This window comes from Petaurus breviceps, unplaced genomic scaffold (assembly GCF_028583685.1).
Source record: "Petaurus breviceps papuanus isolate PSGF00001 unplaced genomic scaffold, PetGlider_PUasm1.0 90925, whole genome shotgun sequence".
NCBI lineage: Eukaryota > Metazoa > Chordata > Mammalia > Diprotodontia > Petauridae > Petaurus > Petaurus breviceps.
The window spans coordinates 6308933-6324644 of NW_027187380.1; the positions used below are offsets into that span (position 1 = coordinate 6308933).

General features: G+C 39.5%; 1 pseudogene; it reads right to left on the reverse strand.

Moving 5' to 3' along the window:
* Window positions 1-3: 3 nt before the first annotated feature.
* Window positions 4-15712, reverse strand: part of LOC138152759 (endoribonuclease LACTB2 pseudogene) — a 17487-nt pseudogene continuing 1778 nt past the window's right edge.

The window sequence follows — 15712 nt, forward strand, 5'->3', positions numbered from 1 at the left end:
TTTTTATGTCACCAGCAAAGCTGTAACTTGATTTTGTTCATGTTCCCTATTTAGGTTTAAAAGTGGAGATATGAGAATAAAAATATATCTTATAAATAATTTTATAAGTTCCATTTCAGTAAATAATTTTTCAACATTATCATGAAAAAAAAATAAGGATTTGATATTCCTGTGCATTTCTCTGGGAAATATATTCTGGATTTTAGCTTCATCATCATTGATAACTGGGCCATGTTCTGGGTAAGTCAAAGCAGTTTTAATCTTTAATAGCTCTTCTAAGGAATTCACATAATCATAAAGTTATTCAAATATTGTTGTTCTTTCTCTTAGAATACAATCTCCAGAAAAGATAGCATTTTCCTCTTCTAAAAGTAGAACCATATGATTATCATTATGTCTAAGTGTGTATAGAATTCTAAGAGTGACTTCTGTATTAATCACATCCCCACCTTTCAGATAAACATATTTTTCCTCTTTTTTTTAATCTATAACTTCTTCCTTGAAGGGATTGTATGGAAGTTTTTAAATGCAAAATTCAGTACCCATATTGATGCTATTTTGTTAGTCTGATATGCCTCCACTGTGATCCCAATGCCAATGAGTCACTATAATTTCTTAGGGTGATGTATTAAATTCAATCAGTGCTTGAGCATTTATATAAAGCAACTCGACATAACCTTTTCCTTCATTTGGAAAAACTAGAAAGAGATGGAAAACTATCAAGCAAAAAGACTCCTGAAAACAAAGGGAAAGCCGATCTCTAGTTTCATGCTAGTGAATAAAGAATAAATAATTTGAAGCTTTTACTGAGGATGTACATTGTAGAAGAATAATGAAAAAGAAACTAGCTACAAATAATTAGTCTTACATCTTCTCCATTATAAAAAAATATAAGAATTCCACAATCTGTATTTAGGGTGTTCACTGTAATTATAGTTCATCTAACTTTTTATTATTTTCAAGATTTTATGAAAATAGATTGTAATAACTTGTGAGTTAACAGACTGATTAAAACTTCTGTACTTTAAAAATAATAAAGTCTAGCTTAATGCCTCAATCAGTTGAAAATCATTTATAACACATTTACTATGTACCAAACTCTGTGTTAAGTACTAGGGACATCAAGACAAAAGTGAAGCAGTCCTTGCCCTCAAGAAGTTTCCATTCCAATGGAGGCACGACTTGTATTCATACAAGTGTATACAAAATGGGACCCTAGGTAGTTTTGGATCAGAGTACACTACCAGCTAGAGGGTGGATGGAGAGGTTGTTGTTATTGTTTGTTCTTTGTTCTCTAAGAAGACCATAACATCAGGAAGGTGATGCCATGACTTGCAAATGAATTGTATTTAAATGAGGGAGGGTTGTGTAAGGTCACCAGCCCTACTCTCCTCCGGAGCCATCTGTGTACAATGGTAAGATATAGATCAGGATGACTGGAGATGGCCCCCAAATGGAGGGGAGGAGAACTAGGAAAGCTTAATGAAGAAGGTGTTGCTTCATTGGGTCTTCAAGGAGATCAGGGATTCTAAGAAGCAGAGAGAACTCAGGGAGGAAGCATATTCCAGGCATGGGGATGGCTAGTACAAAGGCATATTTGGGCAATGGAGGTTTTCCTGTGTAGAACAGGGAGGAGACTAATATGCCTGGATCCCAGAGAGCGTGGAGGGGAGTAAAATGTAAACAGATTGGAAAAGTATGAAGAAGCCAGATTGTGAAACGCTTTCTAGCTAATTTTTGTTGTTCATTTGTTTCAGTTATGTCCTACTCTTTGTGACCCCATTTGGTGTTTTCTTAGCAAAGATACTATAGTGGTTTGCCATTTCCTTCTCCAGTTCATTTTACAGATAAGGAAACTGAGGCAAACAGGGTCAAGCGACTTGCCCAGGGTCACACAACTAGTAAGTACCTGAGGCTGGATTTGAACTCAGGAAGATGAGTCTTTCTGATTCCAAATCCAGTGCTCTGTTCACTGTGCCACCTAGCTGCCTCTTAATAGCTAAATAGAGGCACTTATATTTGGTTCCTGAGGAATAGTGATTCACTGGAGTTTGTTGAGTGTATGTTGGGGCAGGCAGTAACATGATTAGATCTATATTTTAGGAAAATCACTTTGGCAATTTTATGAAGGATGGATTGTAGTGGGGGAGAGGCTTGAGGCAGGCAGACCGACCCGAAGGCTGTCAGAGTAGTCCAAGTAAGGGGTAATGAGGGGACCTGAACTAGGGTAGTGGTTATGTGAGTGGAGATGTGGGGATGTTTGTGAGAAAGGCTATAGAGATAGATACCATAGACTTGGAAATTGGTTGGATATTTGGGATGAGGAGTTGGGGATGACACTGGGGTTGTGAACCTGTTTGGACATTGGGTTTGAGGCACTTGGGGGGCATCCATTTTGAAATGGCCAATAGGCAACTGATGATGCAGGACTAGACCTCAGGGGAGAGACCAGATCTGTGTGTGAGTGTGTGTGTGTGTGTGTGTGTGTGTATGTGAAAATCATCTTCATAGAGACTGTAATTAAACTCATGGGAGATGATGAGGTCACCAAGAGATAGTGAAGGAAAAAGAGAAGGGGGGTCCAGGAAAGAGCCTTGAAGTCCATTGATCCAGGCTTCTGTGTTTAAAATTTTGATGTTATCTTTGATGCTTCCTTCTACCTCACTCCTTATATCTTCTCACCAAATTCTTATAATTCTAGCTGCATAACATATTGCATTTGTGGTTCTCCCTCACACTTCCCATTGTCTCCATCCAAGAGCAGGTCTTTATTACCACTTGCCTAGAGTATTTTGATAGCCTTTGTTAAAAAAAGAACTTTTTGTTGATATATTTTGTTTTTCTATATCATGATAACTTCCCCTAACATCCCTTCTCCTCCCCTTACAGGGAGCCATCCCACATAACAAGTAGTATTTTTTAAAAGACAAAAATAGAAGTGGAAAAAAATCAGTACAGTTGGTCGATACATGTCTGAAAATATGTGCAATGTACAACATTTTTGCAAAGTGATGGGGTGAGTGTTTTCTCATATCTCTTCTTTCAAGTCATACTAGTTCTATATAATTTTGCAATATTCTCTTTTGATTTTTTGTGGTTGTTCTTCCTATTTACATTGTGGCATATTGTTTTCTTGGCTCTGCTTACTTTACTCTGCATCAATTCATAGAGCTTTCTCTATGCTTCTCTGTATTCATCACATTCATCATATACTGCTATATACATTCATCACATATGCTGCTAGGGCAGCATAGTAATATTCCATTTCATTAATGTGCTGCACTTCATCTGTTCTCGTTTGATGGGAATCTACTTTGTTTCCAATTCCTTGCTATCACAAAATGATAATAAATATTTTGGTGCATATGGGGAGTAGTAGCTCCTTAATAGGCCCTCATGTTCCCCCAATCTATCCTCCATAAAAATGCCAGGGTAATTGTCCTTCAGCATAGCTTTAGTAATTTCACTCTAGGGGCAGCTAGATGGCACAGTGAATAGAGCACCGGCCCTGGAGTCAGGAGTACCTGAGTTCAAATCCGGCCTCAGACACTTAACACAAAACCTAGCCGTGTGACCTCGGGCAAGTTACTTAACCCCAATCGCCCTCCAAAAAGCAAAAAAAAAGTAATTTCACTCTTCTGTACAAATATCTTTAGTGATTCTGTATTGCCTGCTGAGTTAAATTTTAACTCCTTTGCACAGTATTCCAGGTCCCTAAAATCTGGCACCACCATGTCTTTTTAGGCTAAAAATACATTTCCATTTGCTTTATACTGAACCAAAACTGAATCAAAGATTAGGACCACTCATCAGAGATAAAAATGAACCATTTGTCTCTAATTTTGCTTCTGCTTTTTTCTACCAAGGCGATAAATATTTGGACTGGAAAGGAAAGAATAACAATGACTAATAGGGAGTTGAAAACCAAAGTAAATAGGGAGAAAGTAAGAGAACCCTCTGGGCAGCTAGGTGGTGCAGTAGAGAGAGTGCTGGAGTTGGAGTCAGGAAAACTCATTTTCTTAAGTTCAAATCCAACCTCAGACACTAGTTGTGTGACCCTAGGTAAGTCAATTAACCCAATTTGCCTCAGTTTTCTCATCTATAAAGTGATCTGGAGAAGAAAATGGCAAAGTACTCCAGTATCTTTGCCAATAAAACTCAAATGGGTCATGAAAAGTTGGACACGACTGAAAATGGCTGAACAGCAACAAAGAGAATCTCTTGCTTGTTTTGAAGAGTACAAGTTCAAGTAATCAGACCCAGAAGAACCATATCACAGGGCACTGAAAGAATTGGCAAGTGTTATTGCCAATGAACTTGACTTTTATTCCTGGTAAAATTCTAGAATGTATTACCAAGGGGATGTTTACTAAACATCTAGAAAGAAAGTGGTGCTCATAAAGAGTTGGCATGATTTCATTAAGAATAGGTTGTGCTAGATGTTTTGGAAAGCTTCCCAGATTGGTGGATCAAGAGAAGGCTGTAACTAGAGCTGACCTAGATTTTGGCCAGGCCATTGATGGAGTTGTTTATGCCACTTTCATGGAGAAGATGGAAAGAGTTGTACTAGAATTCATGAAAAAAGCATTTTTTAAACACTAGACTGGCTAAACAATTAGATGAATTTAGAACTGATTGTCTGACTAGACTCAAAGAGTGGTCACTAATGGCTAGTTCTATGTGTGCTTGGAAGTCTTTAGTGATTGTGGTCCAGGGTGCTGTGCACATAAATGGCATGCTTATCAAATTGGAGGAGTCAGGAAGACCTGAGTTCAAAGTGGCCTCATACACTAGCTGTGTGACCCTGGGCAAGTCACTTAACCCTGCTGGTCTGTTTCCTCATCTGTAAAATGAGCTGGAGAAGGAAATGGCCAACTGCTCCAGTGTTTTTGCCAAGAAAACTACAAATGGGGTCTCGAAGAGTTGGACATGACTGAAAAAGGACAAAACAACAAGATGGCTCTAAAATCCATTTGAGTTCTGTGATTCTTGGCTCCATACCTATACTTTCATGACTTTGCTCAGGCTTTTCCCTAAGCCTAATTTGTCCTTTTTTTCTCTTTGCTTGTTGAATTCTCACTCGTTTTTTAAAACCTAAGTCAAATGTTCTTTTTCCCATTAAACCTTCCCTAAAAATTGGTGAAGGCAGTTAGGTTGCACTGTGGATAAATTATTGGGCCTGAAGTTAGGAAGACCTGAGTTTAAATCCAGCCTCAGCTATTTACTAGCTGTGTGACCCTGGGTAAGTCACTTAACCTTGTTTTTCTCAGTTTCCTCATTTGTAAAATGAACTGGAGAAGGAAATGGCAAACCACTCCAGTACCTTTGCTAAGAAAACCCCAAATGGGGTGGTGATTTTTCTTCTCTGATGCACCTTTATAGTACTACTGTCAGTTCTATGAGGGCAGGGATCATCTAATCTTTATATTTCCTTTAATGGCTATCACAATGCTCTGCAAACAATAAATGCTTAATAAATGTTTGTTGAGTTCAATTGGAATTGATTCACAAACATTAGTTCTTAAACACTAGGTATGGAAGATGAGACTGGATTTCTACGGACAGTGTGATGTACCTTAGATTAGAAGCTGCTATTTAAAAAAATCCATTAGTTTACATTTAATTTCTTTCTCACAAAAAAATAATAAACTATGCCAAAAATCTATTTTAGCTTTCTTTTTCATTTTGATATGTGGACGTTACTGTACATTGTATATCTGTGAAGATCTTTAAATATTCCTATCTGTATAATTAATAATTTCCCTTATGCATTTGTTTTTTTTTTTTGGAGGGGCGAAGGCAGGGCAGTTGGGGCTAAGTGACTTGCCCAAGGTCACACAGCTAGTAAGTGTTAAGTGTCTGAGGTTAAATTTGAACTCAGGTCCCCCTAACTCCAGGGTCAGTACTCTATTCACTGATCCACTTAGCCACTCCCCTTATGCATTTGTTTACAGGTACTTGTTTTACACAGAAACTCAACTGTATTATGATCAGATAGAAACTGACTTTTTAGAACATTTAGGTATATTTTTGTTTTTTGATGATTTCATTGCATTACTGGAAGTCCAGATAATAGCAAGAACCAAGGTAGAATGCCTTTTAGATAGATAACTTGTTTGGCTATCCCTGTGGGCACCTTACTATTCTTATAACTTTGTCTTCTTGTTTGTCAGGCTTGACAATATCATTGCTTAAAATAAGCCATTTATGCATATTAAAAATTATTGATGCGTTTTTTGACACAAAAGATACTTCAGATAAACCTTCTTATAAAGTATATTCCTCCCCCCACCCCCAAGCTCGGATCTTGTTATTAATGGGAAAGAGGGTTGTGTCCTTTAACTTTGGCAGAATGTTACTAGCATTGACTGCTTTATTTAATTAGAGTTTTGTGTCTTCTTAACATTGACTTTATATTGCTATAGTCATGCATTGTGCATGTTATTCCTTTTTTTTTCTCTTTGGAGGGGGAGGATGAAGGGCAATTGGGGTTAAGTGATTTGCCCAAGGTCATACAGCAAGTAAGTGTTGATAATGTCTGAGATCAGATTTGAACTCAAGTCCTCCTGATTCCAGGGCCAGTGCTCTATTCACTGCTCCACCTAGCTGCCCCTACGCATGTTATTTTTTTGAGCCAATTATCCTTAATAGCTTCAGTATCTGTTTGAAGTTGTGGTTTAATTTCTTCTATGAGCTCCCTTTTACTACCTTATTCATGTTTCTCATACTAAAACAATTTCCATCCATTAAATTTTAGTACCTCTTATATAACTAACCTGGTATTATGGAATTTCAGGGAATACTGATTGCTTTGATGCTAGAACACTGACTATTTCAGGACCTAATTATTCACAAATCCTACTCAACAAATGAGAATTCCTTACGGATCTGATTGTCACTGTAGACTGCAGCAGTTCTTGTCCAGTGGGGTCAAACTCAAATAAAAATGGGGAGTACTAGACCATAGGTAAGGATCCTTGCAGCTGTATATTAACTTAGAGAACCACATATTAACACTATCCTTGTTGTAGGGCAGCTAGATGGCACAGTGGATAGAGTACCAGGCCTTGAGTCAGGAAGACTTGTCTTCCTGAATTATAATCTGGACTTAGATACTAGCTGTGTGACCCTAGGCAAGTCACTTAACCTTATTTTTCTCAGTTCCTCATCTGCAAAATAAGATGGGGAAAGAAATGACAAGCCACTCCAGTATCTTTGCCAACAAAACCCCCAATGGGGTCATGAAGAGTCAGTCACTGCTGAAAAACAGCAGAATATCAATTTTTTACTGTATTTTTTATTTATTTTGCTAAATATCTCACAAGTACATTTTAATATGGTTCAGGCTCACTGCAGTCTACATGGGTTTTTGATTCCTCTAGCCTAAATCTTTCAGTGATAGAGAATGTCAGATGTTATTGTTACTATTTTTTTTTTTTTTGGCTAGAATCTCTTAGTACTTGATTTAAATTTTTCTTCTGTCAGTGCACTGTGTTCATTACTAGGATGACAGGACTCAACCAAAGCTTTTTAGTTGTTAAAGCAAACATTTGATTGCTTGCTGGCATGTGATCTGCTATTTTCAGCCTGATTTGTCATTCCATAATTCCATCTGCAACTTGCACAAAGTGTTCCATGATCTGCTTATATAAGCTTTCAGAGTCATTTCCTCTAATAGCCCCTGTCAGATTGAGATAGCTACTGAGCTCTTTAGGCAACTGGTGAAGTAGAGAAAGTCCTCCTGGGGTACAAGTGTAGTCAGATGCCAGCTTCCTTGTATTCAAGCTTTCCTCCCACCAAGAGGGAAGGCACATCAGCTCCACAGCACTCAGCAGTATCACAGGAAACTTAAATATCTTCCTAAATTTCTCTGAACATCCCAATATACTTATTAGTCATTGGAGACCAAACTTGCTAAAAGGTCCAACTACATCTGTGAGGCTTTGATGCATTTCCCTAGATGTTTCTTGTATTTGTTGGCAGGATTCTCCCCAAACACTATTATATTTATGAGAACACCTGGTTGTACAGTAGCCAGTCAGAGGACTTTCATGTGGGTTTCCTGCTGTGATGGCACATGATGAGAGGTCAGGATAGTTGCCACACTTTTCATTCCTGTTGTTCAATCATTAAGTCGTGTCCAACTCTTTGTGATCCTGTGGACCATAGGATGCCAATACTGTATGGCAATGCCAATACTGGAGTGGTTTTGCCAATTCCTGCTCCAACCCATTTTACAGATGAGGAAACTGAGACAAACAGAGTGAAGTGACTTGCTTAGTGTCCAACCTGGATTTGAATTTAGGTCTTCCTGATTCCAGGCCCAGTGCTCTATCCACTGGGCCATCTAGCTGTCCCAAGGAAGCTTTCCTAGTAACATTCTCTTAGGCTCTTTTTTTCTTCTTGTTTTAAGGTCTGTGTTTTTTTTCCTCAGTAGGCCCACAAAATGGTGTTGTCTCCAGAATGGATCTCCTCTATGTATACTTGTTCTGCTCTAGATGGTCTCCCCACATTTGTTTTCTTTAGTGCCAGCTCACAGAATCACAGAATTTGGGTTAGAAGAGATCTCAGTGAACTTTTAGTTTAACTCAGACCAGAAAATTAATCTTCTCTGCAATATATCTGAGACAGCTTGTTTCCCTTTGGGATAGCTCTGCTCATTAGGGAGTTTTTCCTGACATCAGGTTGATATTTGACTCTTGGCAGCTCCTTGCCTTTGCTCCTTCTACCCTCTGAGACCAGACAGAGCAATTCTAATTAATCCCTCTCCCACAGAACCGTCCTCCTATTATTTTATGAGAGCTACCCTATCCCCTCTTTGTTCTTCTCTTTTCCAAGATCAACTTGCAAAGTAAGATGGTATATCTCCAAACTGGTTTAGTTTGCATTTCTCTGATCATGAAACAGTTGGAGTAACTTTTTTTCAGGCGATTTTTGATCATTTCTGTTTATTCTTTCAAGAACTCTCTATTCTTGTCCTTTGACCATATTGTTCTCGTTTAGTCGTTTTTCAGTCGTGTCTGACTTTTCATGACCTCTTTGGGGTTTTCTTGACAAGGATACTAGAATGGTTTGCCATTTCCTTCTCCAGTCGATTAAGGTAAACAGGGTCAAGTGACTGGCCACGGTCACAGAGCAAATAAGTATCTGATTTTGGATTTGAATTTAGGTCTTCCTGGATCCAGGCTCGGCACTCCAACAACTGTACCACCTAGCTGTCTTTTGTTTACCATAGTCAACTCCATTTGCTTTATATTGTTGGAAGTGATAATACAAGTCTTTGACTTGATTTTTACAATTTGGTTGTTAGGTTAGTGGCTATGTCATATCCTTTGAAAGAAAAAAAGAGGAAGATTAGGTAAAATGGTATAATCTTCTTAGCTAGGTAGTATGTGTCCTTATTCATGACAGCTAGATGGCTCAGTGGATAGAGGGCTGGGCCTAGAGTCAAGAAGACCTGAGTACAAATCCACCCACAGACAGTAGCTTTGTGGCTCCAGCAAGTCATTTAGCCTTTGTTTGCCTTAATTCACTGGAGAAGGAAATGGCAAACCACACCTTTACCTTTGCTAAGAAAACCATAGATACGGTCCATGGGGTCACAAAGAGTTGGACACAACTGAACAACAAACAACAACAATCCTTGCCCTAGAATTCCACAAAGTGGAGCTGAATATCTAGGCATAAACTGGGAAGTAATGTTCTCTTTTTCACATTGCATCTTGTGACTTTGCAGTTTTAATCAATGATAGAGAATATGTAAATGAGACATGAGAAGAATTGACCAGAATCTTAGCAGAAGATGAGTACAAAGATGCATTGTTGTTAGTGTTGGTAAACAAACAGGTAAAGTCCATCTACCTTTGTCATCATGGAATGAACCCAGTTGTATTTTGTATTTAGACTCTTGAAAATGTAAGTTGTATATCTATTACTTCATCTGCCCTGATCCTACCCCCTTCTCTGACTGACTCTTTTGACTACTAGAGCACTGTTTTCTCTTTAATTTTCTTTCAGTTTCCTCTAAAAATTGTTAAAATATTTTAAAAAGCATTTGAGTTATCAGTTACTTGCCTATTGTAATGGAAATGTAAATTTTAAAGATCTTCCCTGCCCCTAGGCTAATGTGCACCTGAAGCCTGGGGTGGGAGGCTTGTTTTTCAGTAGATACTTCTTGATTGGCCAGTGAGTCAATAAGGTTGTTACATTCTCTGAGCCAGGAGAAGGCTATATAAGCCCTGATGTGTAGCTTTGTTTTTGGGACTCACTTTGAGAAGTGTTCTGTGATTTGATCTGAATTCTGGGAAGCCGTTGTTGAGAGTCCCCCGGCTTTGAAAAACCCAGAATGTGGAAACCCAGATGTTGACTGGATATGGATGTAATGGTTGGACAGTTTGGAAATCTGTCTACTTGATGTTTCTGTCTTGATAATTATGCCTGTATATTTTGAGGTTCAGGGTGCTGACCTTTTTGCCCTGAACAAGGTAAACGATATATGTCTGACTGATTAAAGTAAGCTTGTTAACCCATTTTGAGTTGCTTTCCTTTAACAAAGCAGATCCAAGAACCTGTGGTAGCTGCAAACCCTGAGGACGCTTGGGGTGCTTGCTGCTACACCTATGTAAACTACTTTGCCTTATAGAAACTGACTATCATAGACTTGTGAATTTATGGAACTGGTATAGTAGGAAACATTTGGTATTTGCTGTATTGAGTAGGATATTTACAGATAGGAAAACACAGATCTGAAACTAATGGTCTGAGCATACTCAAAACAACTAATATCACAGCATAGTATCATGCTCTCTGTTCCAATACATTGGGCTCTTTATAAATCTATGACCTTTCAGGCTATAATCGAAATGTATTTTCTTTCCTGAGTCACCTTTCTGGACAGTTTCTTGGCCTCTTTAAGTATTATCCTTTCAGAGCAAAAATGTGCTGGCAACTATGTAACAACCAACTTTCTGAGAAAAAAATATATGCATGACCCAATTTTATGTTTAATCTGCATTATTAACATTTTGTCCAATACTTTGAGTTTACACAGTCAACAAAACAAAAAATCAAGTACTGATTTGTAGCATTTGCCAATGTGGGGTATTAATGCTCATGCTAAAAAAAAACAGCTTTCGTGAGGTGTTCTGTATTATCTCCAGAATAATGCCATTCCTGAGGAAATGCTACCCTCACTTGATTCTTCTGATTATCTGTGACCAGTGATCACTACATCCATATTATCTGGATGTAAAGTATGTAGAAAAAAAACTTTTATTAGCTTAGATTACCAGACAACACAAAACCACTAATGCAGTATTAATCAAGCAAAAAGGTGATGGAATGTAATAGACAATGCGTTTTTTAGAACTCTAACATGGCTGAGGGATGCCTGAGAGGAGAAACGCATGTAGAAAGGACTTGTTCACCAGAAGACAAAAATAAAAAAAAATGAGGAAAAACAGTGTAGTTGACACCAAAGCAGAGCTTCTAAAATTCTTTTATTGCCTTTTTTCTTTCTAGTCACAGATGGAGAGTTTATCTAGTCCAACCGCTTCATTTTACAGATGGAGAAACTGAGAACCAGAGAAGTTAAGGTCAATGGCAGATCCAAGATATGAGTCAATGTCTTCTGATTCCTTACTCCCTGTGTCAGGTTGCCTGAGTTTTATAGAACGAAGAGAAGATGGCGAAGTAGAAGCACGACTCTCCCGCGGCTCCGGCTTCTACCCTCCCCAATCCATGTAAAAAGGGGACTCTAAACAAACTTTGGAGCTGCAGAACCCACAAAATGACACAGAAAAGCTAACCTCCCGCTGAGAACAGCCCGGCAGGCCGGCAGGAATCGGCCAGCGCAACGCTCTGGGAGCCGAGCCCAGCCCCACGCCGAGGCTTTAGCCCCAGGGCGGGCCTGACCAGCCGCCAGCCAGAGGGACTCCAGATCAGCAGCAGCTGTGGCCCTTTCCAGATTTATCAATACATAGATGCGAAGGACAAGGTGAGAGGCCAGTGCATTCTGGATTTTGGGACCCAGTAAGTGGGAGTGCGTGGCTTTTACCCCCGGGGCGAGAAACTGCTGAGACGCTGGCACAGCCTGCCAGCTCCACATGGCGGCTTCAGCTCCTGGCCTGCAGAGTGTAGGGGGACCAAGCACCAGTCTGAGGGGTAATCGCTCTTGCTTTAACCTGCTTGGATCTGGATTGCAGTCTAGGGTGGAGGTCCTGGGGTGCGTGTCCAGCTTGCCAGAGCGTGTGGAGACCTCAGAGAGGGCACCCATCTAATACCTCCGGCAGCTGAGAAAACCCCAGCGTTTGGGACGAAAACTCCCCTGTCTGGTGGCAGAGTCCTACTGTGGCAAAAAGCCCAAAAGTCAAATCATTGAGTGGCAAAATGAGCAGGCAAAGGAAACAAGGCAGACAGAAGATTCCAACATTACACTCCTATTTGGGGGATAAGAAGGAGCAAGGCATGGAACAGGAGGAAATAAGTGAAGTCAGAACTCCTGCACCAAAAGCTTCAAAGGAAAATACAAGCTGGTTACAGGCCATAGAGGACCTTAAGAAGCAGATAAGAGAAGTGGAGGAAAAATTGGGAAGAGAAATGAGAACAATGCAAGAAAATTATGAAATGAGAGTCAACAGCCTGACTGAAGAAAATAATACCTTAAAAAACAAACTGACTCAAATGGCAAAGGAGGCTCAAAAAGGCAATGAGGAGAAGAATGCCTTAAAAAGCCGAATTTGCCAGATGGAAAAAGAATCTCAAAAGCTCACTGAGGAGAATCATTGCTTCAGAATTAGATTGGAGCAAATGGAAGCTAATGACTTTATGAGAAATCAAGATGCTGTCAAACAGATCCAAACAAATGAAAGAATAGAAGGCAATGTGAAATATCTCATGGGAAAAACCACTGACCTGAAAAATAGATCCAGGAGAGATAATTTAAAAATTATTGGACTGCCTGAGAGCCATGACCAAAGTAAGAGCCTGGAAAGCATCCTCCAGGAAGTTCTCAAAGAAAACTGCCCTGATGTTTTAGAACCAGAGGGCAAAATAGAGGTTGAAAGAATCCACCGATCACCTCCTGAAAAAGATCCCAAAAAGAAAACTCCTAGGAATATTATAGCCAGGTTCCAGAATTCCCAGATTAAGGAGAGAATATTATAAGCAGCCAGGAAGAAACAATTTGAATATTGTGGAAACACAATCAGGATAACCCAGGATCTGGCAGCTTCTACACTGAGGGATCGAAGGACCTGGAATGTGATATTCCGGAGGTCAAGGGAACTGGGATTAAAACCAAGAGTCACCTACCCAGCAAAACTGAGTATCATGTTTCAGGGGAAAATATGGTCATTCAGTGGAATACAGGACTTTCAAGCATTCTTGCTGAAAAAACCAGAGTTGAATAGAAAATTTGACATTCAGATACAAGAAGCAAGAGAAGCATGAGAAGGTAAACAGGGAAAAGAAATCATAAGGAACTTATCAAAGTTGAACTATTTTTTTTTGGAAGCAATTGGGGTTGAGTGGCTTGCTGGGGGTTGCACGGCCAGTTGTTGTTTCTGGGTGTGGTGCTGGGTTTCTGGGCCTGGATTTGATCTGGGTCATCCCGGCACTGGGGCCAGTGCTCTTGCTTGCTGAGCCACCTGGCCAAAGTTGAACTATTAACATTCCTACATGGAAAAACAATAATTGTAACTTATGAAACTTTTCTCAGTAGTTGAAGGGATTAGAAATATTTATATATATATATATATATATATATATATATATATATATATATGTCTTTATATGAGGGTATGCGGGCATATGAATACATATGTGAATGTGTGTATATATGTTTACAGGTATACATAGATAGAGGGCACGGGACCAATTTAACAGGAAGGGATGATACTTAAAAGGTGAAATTAAGAGGTGAGAGGAATATAATGAGAGGAGATGGGGAGAGACAGAGGGGGGCAACTATCTCATACAGAAGAGGCAAGGGATAATGGTTTCAATGGAGGGGAAGAATAGGAAGGCAAAAGGGAATGGGTCAACCTTATTCCTATTGAATCTGGCTTGAGGAGGGAGGGAAATACACACTAAATAGGGGATCTCACCCTTCAGGAGAATAGGGGGGGAAGGGGATGTGAGGGGGATGATGGAAGGGAGGGCAGGCTGGGGGGGAGGGAAGTTGGAAGCACCCACTTTTGAAAAGGGACAGGATCAAAGTAGAGAATAGAACAAGTGGGATGTGGGATAGGAGGGAGGGAAATATAGTCAGTCTTTTACAATACATCTACTATGTTATTGTTTTGCATTAGCCGCACATGTGCAACCTATACTTAACTGCTTGTCTCCCCAGTGGGGGTGAGTGGCAGGGGGGGGAAGGGAATGAATCTGGAATTGAAAGTTTTAAAATCAAATATTCAAATATATGTATATATATGTGTATATATATATATATATACTATTATTAATACCATCTTACATGTTATTAAGAAAAAAAAGATATACAGGCACTGAGGCATAGAGATCCACTGGAAAAGTTGAAATGGGTATGGGAGAAAATATGGGAGAGAGCAGATCAGAGGTGGGGATATCCTGTGGGACTTCTGTTTTGGGGGGATGGGTGGGGGAAAATGGGGAGAAAATTTGTAACTCAAAATCTGGTGGAAATGAACGATGTAAATCAGAAGTTTAAAAATAAATAAATAAATAAATAAAACTGTAAAAAAATTATAGAACGAAGAAACAAGAGAAAGCTGACAAAAACATTTAGGATGTGATTATGAACAAAAATACAAGAAAAGGAGAAAATAACATGAAGTTGTCAAATAGAACAACAAAGAAACACCTGTGTTCTTGTAGCAGCAACCACACTGGCATACCCAGAATGTCTGCTAGCAGAGGTTCTTAGATTTGCTTTACTAGGAAAGATAGCTGTTTAAGGGGTTAGCAATCTTTTTAAAATTACATTCACTAGTTCAGGGGAAAAGTCAGCACCCTGAACTTCAGAGAAGATACAAACAGAGAAAATATAAGCAGAGAAATAAAGACAACAGACAGGGATCTGACTGTCTGAATCAACTATACACTTTACATACATCCCTGGATCGAAAGAGCCTTTACATCTGAGCAGGTGGGGAACTTGGAACATACAGGCCACTCAGAATCTCAAGCAGGGAGTCACAAGAACCTTCTCATAAGTGAGCCCCCAAAGAAAAATGCCAACTCAGAGTATATATACACTTACAGGCAGAAGGCATCCCAACCCTCGTGACTCAGTGCCTAATTAGAAATTAGCAAAAGGTGTTAAAGCCTTCCTACCAGCAAGCCTCCTCCTAAGCAAGATTCCCTTAATGGACTCTACTGAGGCCTATTAATGGGTGGGAAAGATCTTATATCCCATTAACATTACATTTCTCTATTCAAAAATCTTCAGTGACACTCACCATTGCTTTGATTATTGACATGGATTATTAAAAATCTTTGGCCTCTGTCTCCAAAAGTGGTAGGTGCAGTATAGGGGAAAGAGCACTGACTCAGGAGTCAGAAGACCTGAGTTCAATTCTGTGTATATAGTTATGTGTGTGCATGTACACACACACACATATGGGGAAAGAAGGAGGAAAAGGAGGAGGAGGAAGAGAGAGAGACAGAGAGAGTGTAAGAGAGAGAGAGAGAGAGAGAGAGAGAGAGAGAGAGAGAGAGAGAGAGAGAGAGA